Source organism: Poecilia reticulata, chromosome 2 (genome assembly GCF_904066995.2).
Source record: "Poecilia reticulata chromosome 2, P_reticulata-male-v2, whole genome shotgun sequence".
Taxonomy (NCBI): domain Eukaryota; kingdom Metazoa; phylum Chordata; class Actinopteri; order Cyprinodontiformes; family Poeciliidae; genus Poecilia; species Poecilia reticulata.
Genome location: NC_088831.1, coordinates 4,240,677 through 4,255,696, shown reverse-complemented (window position 1 = coordinate 4,255,696; position 15,020 = coordinate 4,240,677). Strand labels below are relative to the sequence as shown.

Sequence of the window (15,020 nt, the reverse complement as noted above, 5' to 3'; positions counted from 1 at the left end):
GCTAATTAAGCTAACAGCAAGCTAATAAGCTAAAAATCTTACTACACATTTTTGTATCTCAACAAGTAAATATTCATCACAAAAATATTTATGCTAACATAAACATAGCATACAACATACTATTGCTATTGCTTATTTGAATCAACTTGAACTTGAATCAAATAAACATAATTTGGCCTCAAGGGAGAAAAATCTCACCTGCAGTCGGATTATTATTATCCTGAAATCTTTGTTAATTAGCATAATTTCACTCATGTTAGTACATTGTAACAATTAATTAACTATGCTAAGATGTACTAATGTCTCACAATGTATCCAAATTAATCAGGAATTATGCAAGATCTTTTTTTTTTGCATTTCTTTGGATTAAAATTATACCGAGACGTTGGCAGAACAAAAATTCTGTCTAATCGTTTTCTCTTTATGTCTTTATTTAAAAAGGGCAATAATATGCAAAGTCCTTACCCTGTACAGAATAATCAAGTTGGTTTTTCTTTTTTATGTGACTTTATTTAAATGAGTTGCAAAAAGTCCTTTCTGCCTTTAATGATTTTTCCCACACATTCTCCCCGGAAAAAAGGACAAAACCAACGTTTTCTTTGTTAAACATTCGGGTCAGAGGTTTGGGAATTTAACCTGCCAGTGCACAGGTAGTGATGTGTCGCAAATTGAGGCCAATGTTTCTCATTTTCCCTGCAAACTGATGTCAAGAGGGGAGCAAACGGTGTGAAGGAGACTGAAAACGCTGCGGGTGAGGACATGGGGAAAAGAATCTAGCGCACTCTAGGAAAGTTTCTGGAGAGAAGAAAATGATCTTCAAAATAACTCACACTGAGCAAACAGTAAGCCTTTGTTGAGGAGAAGGAGCATCAACTAAAGCTAAAGTAAAATTAATGGAAAAAAAACTACACAGAAATTACGTTTATCTCACACAAATAAATGAATTGTAGCTGAGGTTTATTGCGCAAACCCAGCAACTGAAAATACAAAACACTTTAATGGAAAAACACAAAAATACTCAGACGATTTTATGTACAAACACAAACAAGACAAACATTTAGGATTTTTTATTTTATTTTTTTAAAGCATAAGGAAATAAAACCCTTTCCAAGTGAACTAAAACCACATTTTTCTCATCAAGACACAGAAAGGGTTTTTTGTTCAATGGAAACAAAAATGACGGTTTAATCAGAATGACAAGTGGTGTGGGCTGTGTAGCAGAAAATAAAGTCATAAATGATGACGCGCACATGTACGTTCAAGTATTGCCTTTTTCTCTGTCTTTTTGAATGTTAAACCAACATACAACCACAGGTAAAGCACATTTAAGTGAAAATCAAAGCAGTTATCTGGTAAATGCAGGAGATAACGGTGCAACTATATCCTCTCCTTTTGGCAGAAACGTCAAGAACCTCAATTCACAAAGTAAACATTCATTATTTTAACTCAGCTCAGATACTACGGCGTATCATTACTAACCGATTCTCAACAACACTAGTATGAATCACCTGCGTTTATTCCAGCCATCCAAAGGCAAACGCTTTGCTACATTTGCCTTGAAAGTTGGCCTGGTGTTGGCTCTGAGTAGGAGTTGGAGCAGCTCCACGCTTCCACTCATCAGTGCCAGAAGCTACTTAGTGACAACCTTCTTCGTCAGGCAGAGGATTGATGTCAAAGCAATAAAGAAAGCAAAGCTCTAAAAGTTGTTTTGAAGGTTTTAAAGTAAACAGAGCGAGAAATTTACTCTGTTTCATAAAAGCATGGACACTTCGTGAACTTTGGAACATTTAGTATTAATGTTAATGTTTGTTTATTACGCAGAGGATTCCCAGTAATCACGCAAATACGGACCACAACAGCTCATGAGTAGCTGAAACTCGCAAATTATTGAGACCCATTCTAAAAACTGTACATTAATATGCAATGATACTCATTACTGCAGAATGTTTGTCTTTGAAATATTTTAAATGTGCTCTAAAAAGAAAATGTAAATACGTAAATTTCCTTCTAATAATTTGGAGTTACATCCGAAAGACAAATCTGAAAGGATGAATCTGCAAACAGGCGAGGGTCCACCGTATCGTGATATTTTGTGGTAGTATTGTGATAACGATAAAAGTGATAAAAGCTACTTCTATTTTAGGAAACTTATCACGATAAATGATCAACGATACATTACCTGCCCACCCTTTAGATCTATTCAGTTCAATTTATTTATATAGCACCGATCCACAACACACGTTTCTCCTTGTTTGCAGACAAACATCCCCGCAGCATAACGCTGCCACCACCATTTTTTAACCATAGGGATGGTATCTTTTCTTAAAATCCCAAATAAGAGTTGTTTTTATGTCGGTTAAAAAGCTGCATGCCTCACCCTTCTGTAGAAAGCACCACCCACTACATTCCATTCTCTCCAAACATCCCTGCAGCATCTTTCTGCCACCACCACTTTTCACTATGAGGTTGAGTCCTCTTTTTTTTTCAGGTGTTTCGCTTACACACACACGAATTTAAAACGAAAACTTTTAATTTTAGTCTCATATGACTACATATCAAGCCGCGCTACTTTCCTGAGTGGTGCCGTGCATCTATGTAATTGCCAAATACATTCACACTTTGATTGACAGAAGCTGCTTCTTCTTCTACTAATAATTTCTGGTGGGCCATAGGCTGGCTTAGAATAATGCTGACTCTTGTTGTATTGTTTTTTTTGTTGTTGTTTTTTTACATCGATAACTAATGCACCTTATTTAAATAGATGTTCATCTGAGATATGGTTTCTGATTAAATATTTTTGCAAATGTTGGCTAAATAATTTCAAAATCGTATATCTTGTTTTAAAGAGTCGGCTGCTTTTGGTCTTGTTTAGAGTATTGATGTCACAGCCTTACATTTTCGCTGAGTAGTACTTTTTATTTCCAGGTATATTACTGGTTATCATTGTTTGGTCTAAAAATTCCTGTTTTTTCATAGGACACAATAGCAAAACTTGTATTTAAAAAATTCAATGGTGGCAAATTCTACTTTAAGGTGCTGTATATCCAGTGGCTTCTTCAGTCACTAAGTCATTTTGGATGTTGGGGGAGGGTAATGGGTCACAGTGATGAAACGTTTGGCGTCCTCCCTCTCGGGCCAAAGCAGAGTGAGCAAAAAAGCCAATGTCAGTCGAGCTCTGCAGCAGCCGTGCTTTAATAGACCCCTAAAGAGGTCAACATTCGTTGGAGGGGAGCTGCTTTCACAAAGTGACTGCAGAAAGTCAATAGAGAGGGTAGAACGAAGACAGCCTCTTTGTCCAGTTGAAATAATGTGATCTGCCATGATTCATTGCTCATACCGCAAACACATCTCATACATTACCTAGTATTACAGAGATTACTCTGCTGAAAAACACTGGACTGGACTGGCTCAGCTCCATATTCTTGTGATCCGGCAGGGTGGCGGCGTATGAATTTATCTGAGATGAGATGCTGGAAGTTAGCCAGGAGTCTGACAGGAGGAGTTAAACTGATCAATGATCAAACCGAGGCAACCAGTGGCAAAAAGAAACAGCTGGTGTCCAGCCACTGGAACACCAACAAGTTCCAGTCTCATTGCTCAATGCAAGCAATGTCTTTCAGAGAACTGACAAGGCTTAATCATGCTAATGCTTTGGGAAGCGCTGCTGCTTTCAATATGCAGGTATTTCTTTGAAGGTGTTTGGTAGAGCAGTATTCATAAACATCGAAGGTTGTAATCAAAGTTTGTGAAGAGTGAGAGGAAGAACAATCAGTCGTAGACAGAAGCATGAGGAGAACAGGACAGCTATAGATTTACTCTAACGGGGTGTTTATGGAAAGCCACTTCGCTCCGAGACGCGTTCTGTCGTCCAATCTCACTAAGTACTTATTATTCTGTTGTTTTTGCATGAGATAAACCTACAAAGAGAGAGGAAAGGTTGCATTGAATCAAAAGTGCAAGCGCAGCAAAACAGGCAGAGAAGCCCCAGGATAAAGGTTAAGATGTCTTTCAGCAGATCGAGCAGGTGCTGACTTTGAGTCTGATAGTGTAGCTGATAAGACATGACATATTACCAAGTCTGTCGATCCCTTCTTTCTTTATAAATTCTAAAGTTGTAATTTAGATAAATTAACGAGTAAATTCATTGAGGATACGATAAGACTTTCACAAAGTGGCTAATAGACTAGGTTAGTTATCTCTGTATTTATCCCGCTTGAGGAAAAACTGACCACTTTTCCTGACTTTCTTTTTAATATCAAAAATAATAAATAGTTTCTGGAATGATTTGTGGATCTTCACAAACACTTTAAAATCCATCCTCTCTCCACATATATTCACAGTTTGGAGCTTCAAACCGTTTGTGACTGTTTTTTAATAAATCACACATACTGTTTGTGAGCTATTACGCATAGTAATTTTCTTCTTCAGTGCATCTCTAATGCAAAGTTTAATGACAATAAAGATAATTTGAATCTGAGATTTTTAAAGTTGAGTCAAGCATGATTGACAGCGCTAAGCCCCTCCCCGTCTCTGATTGGTTGTTTTTGGTCAGGAGCGGTGCATTTCTCCGGACAGCAATATCAGCTCAGGGAGGCAGAGGAGATTGATCTTTTCACAGATTATCTGTCTCGTTTCATATTGTCAAGACATGGTATTAGTTTAAATAAATATGTATAAAAAATGTAATTATAAAAGTTTGATACCGCAGCTTAAATGTTCATCCTGACATGAGGATGCTGTCAGAAACGTTTTCCTGTCAAAGTCAAAAGCCTCACAGCTGCAGGGTTTCAACTTGCAGGAAGGCAGAGTTGAGACCCATCTGCGCGACAACACACACACACCCACCTACACACACACGCTTCTATTATGTACCCACCCAGAGACGCACCGCTGCTGCAAAGCTGCCGCCCGACAGGAGGTCAAACAGCTGGATGCTGCCTCCCGGAGAGGCTGCAGCTCCTGAGGACAGCGACCGGCGCCAAGCCCAGAGAGGAGGCTGACCATCCGCTGGGGAACGCACGCGGATCCGGAGCTGCCAGGTAGGCTCCTGATCACTTTACAGCTGCTACGTTTTCAGCACATTTATATTCTGGATTTAACCCAATCAGCCTCACTTATATTAGTCTTTTTAATCTACTTTAGCAGCATTTTTTTATGTTTTACAATGGTGTCTTATTTAAAAACTAACATTACTCTGAAACAAATAATCATGTTCATATTTTAACTACAAAAGTGAAGACCAAGCTTTTTTTATTCTGAAAAGGTAAAATTTTCTTTAAAAAAAACTTTTTGTCTTGCTTCATTTTTAAACTTTTACACATAAAAACACATTTTATTAAATTATCTTTGACGCATTTAGAAGTGGTTTGCAAAAATACTCACATCCTTTCAAGTATTTTTCTTTTATCCAACTCTCCATGAATGTTTATGGTTGTTGTCCTGCTGGCTGCTCTTGACTTTTGTAGCCTTTATTTATTTTATTTTAGTGTTTATCCATCATTCTATCAACTCTTACCAGCTTACTTGTCTCTGCTGAAGAACAGCATCTCCAGGTTAAGATGCTGCCACAAGCATGTTTGACTGTGATGATGATGATGTCTCCACGGTGACCAGAGCACCTTCCTCCACATTATCTCATAAATCTGTTTACTAGTTAGAGTATTTTTTTAACAGTTAGTTGCACTTGATTTTATTCATGGGTATGAGAGTAAATGTGCCGAATAAAAAAAAGCATTCCAGGCTTGACATTTTTATTTGTGGTAAAAAGTTAAAATATGTAGAATTTTCTTTCTACTACAGTATTAAGGGGGAAGTATTATGCATTTTCCGGCCACATAATACTGCACATATATCAAATATGACTTAAAATAAATTTGACTTTATAATTTAACATCTTGAAATTGGAGCTCTGTCTCTTTAAGAAACTCCTGCTCTTTCTGAAACACCACCTTAAGGAAGTCATCGCAACATTGCTCCTTTAAAAACTGTTTAACGTTTTACCAGCGTTTCACTGAGACGTAGCTCGTGTAATATACTCAACAGCTGTGCGGTTTCACCAGGTGTTTGCTAATTGCCGCTGGCTAGTCTGAAGGATCTGAGTAGTTGAGTTGTGAGGGAAAGGTGCTCTGTAGTGTGGAAACTTCGTCCTTGAAGCCCGAGCTAGGTCCGTCCTAGTGTTTTGTACAGCTGAACGGTTGCCACGGGAGATTAAAGGATTTCTCTAACATGCATGGATGAATCAAGGCAACATTCTTTAAAATGTCTCTGTATTCTCAGTGGCCAGCAGGGAGCACAAAATTAAACATAAAAGGTACAGAAAATCTGTTCAAAGAGCAACACACAGATATTTTCACCCTCTCCCCTTTCTATTGCTGCCCTGGGCAGTCGCCCATATAAACCATTCCGCAAACAGCAACTGGTTGAAGGGATGTGAATACTTTTGTGAAGCCCTGGGTGTTTTGACTGGTTATCAATCATTTACCTCATTCATATTCTTATCATTCCTGCCGTGAAATCATTTCGTTTGACATCCATCATCTCAGTCACATCTGTTCTCCACACTCGCAAACGAGGCGCGTGTCTTGTAGTGATTTTATTCACTCCCTGACCTTCGTTGGTCGCAAACGTCCCGGTTAATCTCACAGTTTACCCACAGCTTTGTACTCCAACACAAATCACTGTTTTCAAAGTTCATCAGCTGCATATTGATGAGCCCACGCCTTATTTAATGGGATGTAATTTCCAAAGAGCATGGTATTATTATGATAATGCCGAACTTTACTGGCCTCTCTCACCCATTGGAGAAAGACAATATGGTGAGAATTCTTTTGCTCGACATGGAAAATGATTAACAAATTCATTGTCACCCTTTGTGTCTTTCATTTTCAGGTTTCTTCTGGTTGGTGGAGACCAACTCTGAAGTCACAACCATGGCTCAACCTGTCAAAGCGATTCCCACTCTCTTCCTAGGGGCAATCGTTGCTAGTTTATTTCTCATTTAGAGAGTATGCAAAGAAGGAATGTCCAGGTGAATCTTGAAAGGACTTTTTGGATCTTTGACTCTACAGCTCATGGGGGTTTCTCAAAGGCGCAGAAGCTCCATACAACATCCTTCCCAAGGTTCTTATTTCTTTGCAGGAACTTTGCTGCTACTTTGTTTTGTTGCAGCGAAGGGTTGCCCTAAGATCTGCCACTGCTCAGACAGGAGTGGCATGGTGGTACAATGCACCTCGCGCAATCTGGAGAACATCCCGGCCAACCTGCCGAGGGACACCGTTGTTCTCTTGCTGTCATCAAACCGCATCAGGCACATCCCGAAGGAGGCCTTCGCAGACCTGCATCGCCTCAGGGAGCTGGATTTATCGCACAACTTGCTCGAAAGCGTGGACGACGACTCCTTCCTGGGAGTTTTGGACAGCCTGCGGACCTTGGATCTTTCAAACAACCAGCTCAGCGGTCTCCCGAGGGGAACTTTCGCCAAGCTGCATGCCCGAATCCGTCTCTCCAACAACCCTTGGCACTGCGAGTGCTCCCTCCAGGAGGTTTTGAGGGAACTGAGGCTGGATCCAGAGACGGTCAACGAGGTCAGCTGCCACACATCTGTCCAGGAGGAGTACGTGGGACAGCCGGTGATCCAGGTCTTGGACTCGGGCATCAACTTTTGCAATTTCCACCACAAAACAACAGATGTGGCCATGTTCGTAGCAATGTTCTGCTGGTTCTTCATGGTAACAGCTTACATTGTGTATTATATCAAACACAACCAGGAGGATGCCAGGAGGCACATGGAGTACCTAAAGTCCTTGCCCAGTACGTCCCATATCAGCAAGGACTACGACACGGCCAGCAGTGTGTTTTAGAGTCGGAGTAAATCATAGGGAGAGCACATAAAAATGCATTTCTGTAGAGTCATGTACTTGGGATACATCAATCCACTGCACTAATACTTCACAAGGTTGGCCAAACATGTAAAACAAAACAACTTTATTTTTTTCTGTGAGTGCAATTAGCAGTAAACAGCCAACGTAAAATTAATAATAAAGCCTGAAGTCGCACAAAGACAAGAATTAGACTGAGCAGATCTGCCTTTATTGATCAGGTACATTGTCTCTGATACCCGATCTAGAATTTCTATTTATATCAGAACCAATACAAATATTAATTTGGGATATGTGCATCTCTATTATGTACAGGGCTGTGAAAAGGCAGATTTTTACCTTTTTTGCTTATTTGTTGCGCATTTCAAATTTTAATATTAGAAAGACAATATGAATAAAAGCAAAAAGTAGTGTTCATGAAGTAGCCTAAAAGTCCACATAAAGCAACAAATGACCCCAAGATAGAGAAATATGAGAACAAATTAGAAACAAAGTCATTCACATCCATCACCCTAGAAAGGGTCAGTAAGCCATTTCTGAGTGTCCAGTGAGCTGTAGTGAAAGTTATTATCCACAAGTTCTCCAATGTGGCTGAATTAAAAGACAAATGGATCGAAATAGTTGCCAACAAAAGGTAGCAAAAAGAGATATTTGATGTAGAGCGCAGCTGGTTTTTTAACAAAGGATTTAGTTGGTTTGGAGAACTTTTTTATTATTATTATTAAATGAAGACATGATTTCAAAACAGTTTTTTGTAGCTGCTCAGGTGTCGTTGATATTAAAATATCTTATAGAAGAAATCTGGAAATAATGAAGACATAACGGTTATCATCCTGAACTTTAAATACAAATGGGAGGGAAAATACAGAATTAGCTGTTTGGCAAACCAGGGAATGAACTCACTGTATTCTGTCTTCACCCACGGATAAATATTGAGAGTATATTAAGTATAAGAGTTTGTAAACTGAATGACATGTCAATTGAAGTTGAAGTACATGTTACAGTCGAATGCCTAATATTTCGCTTTAGACGGGAGAAACTTTAGTCACTTTTAGAAATAAAAAAAAAGATAAAATACTCTTACTAAGACTTGATTATTGTTTCTTTGGTAGAAGATTATAATCTGGTTCACGAGTTGAAATTTGTAGTCTTTTACTATTTCACACAGGGTCAAAATTATGAATAAATTGTACAAATATGTCCATGTACCTCCCGTTAATATCAGATATTAACGGGAGGTACATGGACATATGCCTTTTGAGCCCATCAACAAACTTTACTAATAATTCTGACTACATATTTACTCAATCTTCTTTATATAGTTGACATAATATAGTTGTCGGGTTCCGTGCAAATACTTGGCTTGACAATAAGTTGTTTCTCCACCATTTCCACACTTAGCAGCACATACACAAGGATAACTGACAGTGTTAAGACCCTCTCCCTGGCTCTGATTGGTTGATTTTGGTCGGGAGCGGTGGTGATAATGCTGGATGGAGGTGAAGGAGATCAGCCTTTTCACAGATTATCTGTCTCATATTACACTGTGACAGTTTTCAGAAATGTAAAAAAAAACAAAAAACATTTTTTTTACAGAATTTCAACCAGGTGAAGCTAAAACTACTTGAGGATTTCTAGGTAGAACATATTTAAAGAGGGTGATTTTTAACTTACAAAATGGCTCAATTACTGGTCTGAGTGTATTATTTATGCAGGAAATGTACTTTTTGCAGTCTGTACTCCAGTTTACGATGAATAGATTACTAAATTTGTTTACTACAATATATGATTCATCATGATTCATTGGATGAATCGTTTTAGCCTCGATTTCAAATGAATGAGACAAATTCAGAAAGAATCTCACACAGCACAAATCAGTCAGACCTGCACCCTGTGTTATCAAAATATTTGCATAAAAAAAGGTCTTCTACGATAAATTAAAGAAGCATTTTTATGACTTCTCTTCTAATAGGTGGCAAAGTGAGTAACATGTAATGTAGGGTGAGACATTATTCGCCACAAAGCCGACACGGAGCCCGGTGGAGCCGTAAAGTCGCAAATGCAGGAGTTGATACTTTGTGTCAACGTCAGGTGTGATCTGGATGGACGAAGGCTCACCCTGTACTTCATTAAAAACATCCTCTAACTACTTCCTGTTGTGTCTGTCTTAGTTTGCGTCATCCAGTGGCAACTGTTTTAATTTATCCCAGAACACATGACATGTTGATCACGTGACTTGTGTGATGCGAAAAAAGTGCAATTTTGCAAAATAAACCAATTGCGACACGGCCAAAATAACCATCTCATCCTAGCACCAAAGCTTTTTTATCAAATACAAGAGTTCCATTAAGTAAAGTGATTTTCAAAATGTCAAATTGCGCAATCACATGGTCAAAGAAACTGCAGCTGTTACCAGGATGTGAGCTTGAGATCATGTTACTTTAGGATAATAAAGCCGTTTTCAGAATAAATCACACTCAGGGGACTTCTTATCTCAAGATAGTAAAATAAGTATATATTCTAAAAAAAACACTCAAGATCTTTTTATTTCCACGTAATGAGATCAGGAAACTGTTACAAGGACAAATTCAGAATGCAATAATATCTTGATATAGAAACGTAATGAAACTCATCACACTCAAAATTGTTTTTTGCCTCCAGATGACGCAATTAAGAAATCAGAAAAGTCCAAGTTACAAATATTCTAAATTTTTATTCGATGAATGCTTCATAGCTTTACATTTTTGCCTTCTATCTTGATCCTTATCTGCAGCAACACTAGATTCTTCCAGATATGTATTCCTCCAGATTTCAATGGGCCAGATATGGAAGCCATACATCTTCAGGAGTACAGATGTGGATGAATATTAGTATCTGTCCCACAGTCTTAAAATAGCTCTCTTCCACCAACAGTGTAAGTCCATAAATCTAATGAGTCATTGAGAAGGGCATTACAAGGATGGTAGACTTAGTATCTCATGACAGTATCCATTAATACAATTCTTTAATTACATGATTTATCCATTTATGGCATCTCACTGGTCACCTGACCAGAGGCTCACATGTTGTATAATATCAATACATTTCTGACCTAGTGGTTTCTAGAGTAAACCTTGAGCTGTCCCACGACAATAATTAAAGCCTGCATTACTTAAAAGTCCCGAAGGCTGCAGTCGACATCATAATCAAGTGAATAATTGGCCGTGAAAGCGGAGCTGCTCATCATTAGTTTCCACTGCAACATGCTTCGCAATGTTAAAATGGTTGACTTGTAATTGAAACTAAATGTTGGAAGCTACTGAGATAATAAGTTATTCTTTTAACTTCAAGAACCACCTCTCTACGGATCGGCTGCCCTGTCACTGATACTCCACCTAGAATTTTATTCAGTAGCCGTTCCGATACAGACATTAATATCGGATCGGTGCATCTCCAGTTCACAATACTCTAACAATCAGAATTGTAGTTTTACTAGCTATACTTATTAATGTAAAGGAAGAGTTCAGCTATATCCAGTCACCAAGAAAAGCTGCTTTATCTGGTGTAATAATATGAACCACAACATTTTTCTATTTAGCCGATGTGCTTTTATGCACCCTTCGCCACGTTCAGCCAAGCAACAGCAGTATTTCTTTACTCTCTCTCTCGGCCATTTGCAGAATGTTCACAGAATACCTAAAGCTCCTTCAGTCGCCCTTTGTCTCCATGTGCGTACACTGACCTTCGGCTAAATAGGAAATGCCAGGTGATGGAGGTTTATGCTTCGTAGGTTCAGTTTCTCTCGTCATCATCTTCAAGGTGAATCTATCTAGGAAGAGCTCATGGCAGAACTTTTCACTGAAACCAGGCTGGAATCAAGTGTTATTAGTTGTATTTAACTACAACGTAGTTACATTAAAAAAAAAAACTAACTACATTGTAACACATGCAGTCAGTGAACCCCTATACAGAGTGAAGGTACAATGAGAACTCTGTTGCGATACATTTTGTCAACCAAGACTATTTTGTCTAATTACAATATAGTGGTGTATGATCATAAGCACCTGTCACGTTTCTCTTAAAATTGACTTTAATTTATTTATTATAAAGCAATGTCATGTTCCAAATGCTGAATTCAACACTGAACATCTGCCTGGCTGACACAAATTGCTGCTCTGACATGGCAGAAAACACACCAAGGTTACCAGAGAAGAAGCCAAAGTTTATTTAAATCATCTAGCTTTTGCAATTTACACACAGTCAGAGTCAAATCTCACCTTTAGAGGTCACATCGGAGGCACTGAGCTGTCTTTTTATGGATCACTGTTCCAAGGATGAGACATCTGCAGCAAAATGTTTATACAGAGATTTCCTTCATCTCCAACCTCTATTTGTGCAAAGTGCTCGCCCACTCTGGGGCTTGAGCACCTGCCCCTTTTGCTCCTTGCCCCCAAGTGTCCTTTTGGTCAAAATTTTTTACTTTTTTTTGTTGGTATTATTATTTCCTAAGCCCTCTTCTGACACATAAAAACATGTGCTAAAATTATTTGCTTTTTTTGTTTCTTTGTTTCTTCAAACAAACATTTATTTGCACACATCAGAAATCTTTTGTTGTGATTTTAGGCCTTGCAAACGACGTCATGTGAGAATCACAAGCAAAACTTTGAGTCACAAACAAAAACTTAGAATAGCAAGAAAAGATTTATGACAAGCGCAAATAAGTTTGTTTTGCAAAAAAAAAAAAAAAAAAAAAAATCACTTCATGAGTCAAAAAAGCTAGTGAGCGTTGCTCCTTGACCCTGACGGTCCTTCCCTCGGGGGAGGGGGGGCGCCGATCTACGTTTTCGCATCCACCTGAATAATGTGTAGTTGCGCCACTGGCTGAGTGGCTTTGTTCATATTCTATCTTAGAATGCGGTTAGATGTGCCCCTTTTTTGTTGTTGAGTACCTGCCCCTTTAGTGGTCTCTGCACGGCCCTGATCATGTTTCCTCTGCAGAGAAACAGTCACTTACGGGTTCTGGTTATGAGGCCCATTAGAGTGCAGTGGCTGGCCAAATTTGGCCCGCGGGGCCTTGAATTTGACAATGAGCTGAATCATCTAGCATCTCAGGACGCTTTTCATAAAAAGCCGTTCTATACCATGCTCTCGATTATATTCATCCTAATAATATTGACTCAATAAATAATCTTACCTGTCCACTCTGGAGTCTCGAGCTCGCGGCTGCTTGGGGACGTGGAGACTTCTAACTAGAAGAGAGTCTAGGGGCATCGCGTCATAAAAATATTTAAGTTAATAAATTTTTTTTATTTTAATCAAATAAAAATGATTAAAATTAAACATTATTTTATATGCCACAACACCACACAATTCATTGACTTGACTGGACAGTTGTTTGACTTACTCGTTTCGTCGTCCTCATTCGACGTTACTAATGGCGAGTTCTTTTTTGTGAAAAAGTTGCCAGCTCTATGTTGCTCTAGTATGGCCATGAAATTCATGTTTACGTCACTCATGAGAGGAGACTGATACTACGGAATCGGGTCTACGGCCTGCCGCCCGAAAAACCATTATGACTCCAGCAGTCTGGCTCTCTCCTACGGAGCCCTCTAGAGGACATGAGGAGAAAATGTTTTTTTGCGTTACCTCGCAAAATGCTTACTGCAATATTTGCTGGCCTATTTTGTATGCAGTCACAATAATGTCAATTTTAAATTTCGAATGTATAGAAATTTAAAGAGCCTCAGCGAAAACGTGTTTATTATTAACTCTTTGGTGCAAAAAAAAAAAAAAAACTGATTGAAAATGTATTTATTCACTACATGTTTATGTCTGTTTGTGTAAGGTTCAGATGGAATTGCACATAAAAACAGACACTTTAAATTTTAAAAATAAATCATATTGAATTGGATATGTTTGAATTCTGTATATCTGTAAAGATATATGTTTTTTGTGTAGCTAATTTTGGGGATTTGACCTTCTTTGCAGACAAACTTGAAATTGTGTAGAGATCATTTTACCAACTTGGAGCAGCCCAAGGCCATGTGTTTGGTCCTTGCCAGTTCTTTTTGAGCTTCTGTAAGTAAAAATCCAAATTTTGTTTGTCAGCCTCTCGATAATCATATATCTTTTATCTAAATAAAACTTTAAAAAAAGGCTTTTTTCACCGTGTTGTATTCAACTCTTGTTTTCACATCTTTGTCATCCACCCATCTATGAAAGCCTGATACAAAAGGACTTATATGTTTGAGTAGCAATACATTGTCCTTGGAATAAGGTTTTGACAGCGACATTCTTTATGTGTAAGTGTAAAGAATAAACCAAATAAGTGTAAATATAATACTAAATATTGTATAATTCTATAATACATTTTTGAAAACAGATTTCTCCATAGTTCAGGGCCATCGACTGGATAAAACTAAAAATCAACCTTGATTAGTCACAAATTTGTCTCCTAAGGACATGAAATCCTACAAAAAATTTGACTCCATTTTTTTATGTAACAATTTTGAGATATTATGTTAACGCAATTGTTTATTAACCAACAAAAGTTGTGAAATAGAAGATCTAATTGGATTAATATGAAGCATTTTTCTAGAGTCTAAACTTCTGCTGAGCTAATTATTGCTCTGTGGGCTTGCCATACCACATGTAATCAGGAACATTATTAATGACTGTGCTTGAAGTGTTCCTCTGCTCTTCCTGCTAACACATGTCAAGCTGCTGTGAAAAAAGAAGCCCATTATGAGGTCCGAGTACAAGACAAGAGTCATATTAATAAGCCTGCAGTCTACTCACAGTGAATAAGCTCATTCTTCTAGGATAACTATAGAATCCACGAGCCAGACATTTTGATTAATGCGCTCCTTTAATTATTCCTGGCAGGTCTTTAAATAAAAGTGGGAGGGGAAAAAAATCCTTGGCATTCTCCACTGCTCTTCTTCTCCTTCACTTTTCTAAAAGACCAAAACAAACATTAAAATGATGTTTCTGTGAAGGCTAACCCATGGTGCTTTATCTATACAAAATCAGATAAAGAAATTTGTTTTTCCCCTTTTTAACTCGTTAGGTTGTGGTTTTAAAAAAAAAATATTATTCACATTAGTGTTATTTATGTGTTCAATCACATGGCTGCTATCTGCTAAAAATAAACCAAGAAAAACC

General features: G+C 38.1%; 1 pseudogene across 1 annotated transcript; it reads left to right on the top strand.

The window, feature by feature from the left end:
- The first annotated feature begins 4,611 nt into the window (after positions 1–4,611).
- Positions 4,612–10,491, top strand: LOC103473741 (leucine-rich repeat-containing protein 3 pseudogene; annotated as a pseudogene). Its single transcript, XR_014090153.1, has 2 exons — positions 4,612–5,039; positions 6,889–10,491. The product of XR_014090153.1 is annotated as a leucine-rich repeat-containing protein 3 pseudogene (transcript).
- Positions 10,492–15,020: the final 4,529 nt, after the last annotated feature.